At 50.8% G+C, this 2,238-nt stretch overlaps 1 pseudogene; it reads left to right on the top strand.

Moving 5' to 3' along the window:
• Positions 1–580: 580 nt before the first annotated feature.
• LOC113942019 lies at positions 581–1,503 on the top strand (annotated as a pseudogene).
• The last annotated feature ends 735 nt before the right edge of the window (positions 1,504–2,238 follow it).

Genomic DNA, 2,238 nt, shown 5'->3' with positions numbered 1-2,238 from the left:
AGAGTGTCAGACATTAAAACTATTTTATAGACAGCAGAAGTGTCACTTTTTCAGCCCTGGGCCCAGGCAAGCAGCTGCTGGCAGGGACAGCTCCAGGTAGCAGAGCCCTGGGCAGGGAGTGGGGGGCAAGTGCCCCCAGGGCCTGGGGGAGGGGGGGTTCAGGCAGCTCTGGGGGCCCTTCCCTGCAGCTCTGCTGGGCACTGTGTGCTGGGCCATAGAAATGAGGATTCCTGCAGTGGAAAAGAACCTTCCCCAGATGTGACGGTAAAAATAGAAAACATAGATACAATTAGTCTAAGCTCTGACTAAGCTTCTGCTCTGCAGCCCCAGCTCTTCTGAGTCATGGGTGTAGAGATGGAACTTTTGTATTCAAGGTCTCTTAAATCTGACATTCCTTGTGTGTGTGAGAACTCTATCAAAAAGGATCCATGTCCCACTGCAGCAGAGCAAAACTGACTCCTTGGCAGTGCATTTGGTGAAATTTGACACATTGATTTCTTTTAGAAATGGAGTGGCTTTTTCATAGAGGTCTGAACTGCCTTCTCCTTACCTGAACAGGTCCTATGCTAAGAAACAACTGATGTCCAACAGCAGCTCCATGCCCCAGTTCCTCCTCCTGGCATTTGCAGACAGGCGGGAGCTGCAGCTCCTGCACTTCTGGCTCTTCCTGGCCATCTCCCTGGCTGCCCTCCTGACCAACGGCCTCATCCTCAGCACCGTAGCCTGTGACCACCACCTGCACACCCCCATGGGCTTCTTCCTGCTCAACCTCTCCCTCACAGACCTGGGCTGCATCTGCACCACTGTCCCCAAAGCCATGCACAATTCCCTCTGGGACACCACAACCATCTCTTACATGGGATGTGCTGCACAGGCCTTTCTGCTTGTCTTCTTTCTTGGAGCAGAGTATTCCCTCCTCACCATCATGTGCTACGACCGCTACGTTGCCATCTGCAAACCCCTGCACTACGGGACCCTCCTGGGCAGCAGAGCTTGTGCCCACATGGCAGCAGCTGCCTGGGCCACTGCCTTTCTCATTGCTTTGCTGCACACAGCCAATACATTTTCCCTGCCCCTGTGCCAGGGCAATGCCCTGGGCCAGTTCTTCTGTGAAATCCCACACATCCTCAAGCTCTCCTGCTCACACTCAGGCTACCTCAGGGAAATTGGGCTCACTGTTGTTATTGCCAGTTTAATGTTTGGTTGTTTCATTTTCATTGTTTTCTCCTATGTGCAGATCTTCAGGGCTGTTCTGAGGATCCCCTCTCAGCAGGGAAGGCACAAAGCCTTTTCCATCTGCCTCCCTCACCTGGCTGTGGTCTCCCTGTTTGTCAGCACGTTATTCTTTGCCTACCTGAAACCTCCCTCCATCTCCTCCCCATCCCTGGATCTTATTGTGTCAGTACTGTACTCAGTGGTTCCTCCAGCATTGAACCCCTTCATCTACAGCCTGAGGAACCAGGAGCTCAAGGATGCCATGAGGAAACTCATAACTGGGTGTTTTTCAGAAGCAAGAAACTCTCTTTCTTCTGCATGTTATGTACCTCATTAAAGGCCAATCCTTTTATGGCCTTCATTAAAGGCCCACCATATCTTCTCTATTTTTTACTTCTGGTAGGGATGTTATTTTTGTGAGAATTTGTTCACACCAACAAATCTTTTTATATATAAAGACATATATATATATACATATATATATATATATGTATATATATATATATATAAACACCATTTTTAATTCAGCATTTGCCTTTCTAGCCTGACTCACAGGCTGTACAAATTGGCAATTGTACTCACTGTGTTCTTAAACCAAATAAAGAACTCTGCATTGGCTTGTTTTCTTCACATCTTTCCTCTTGGACTTCTCTGCAGCTGCAGGGTCAGAGCCTCTGTGCAGAGCTGGGTCAGAAAAGAGTCCCAGCAGAGCAGCACTGCCAGAGAGCAGCAGCCCTTCTCCTGCGTGGCCTCCTCTCCCTTCCCTTCCACACTGTCCTGCAGAGCCCTGGGTTGTTGGAGGCCTCGGTGCTCTGGCAGTCGGTGCCAGTCCTGCTGCAGGACTGTCCAGGGACTGCAGGCAGGGACAGCCACGGGCACTGCTGGCACAGAGCTGACCTCTGCAGCAGCACTGCCATCCTGCAGGGGCATCTCCTCAGGCCAGGGCCTCAAAGCTTCCATCTGCTTTCCACTTGGCTCTCCAGGAGGTGCCCAACACAACGCCCTGCAGAGGAAAACAGCAGT

This window comes from Corapipo altera, unplaced genomic scaffold (assembly GCF_003945725.1).
Source record: "Corapipo altera isolate COAL_440 unplaced genomic scaffold, ASM394572v1 55178, whole genome shotgun sequence".
In the NCBI taxonomy this organism is placed as follows: domain Eukaryota; kingdom Metazoa; phylum Chordata; class Aves; order Passeriformes; family Pipridae; genus Corapipo; species Corapipo altera.
The sequence above is the reverse complement of the archived record's forward strand: the minus strand, read 5'-3'. Positions and strand labels throughout refer to the sequence as shown.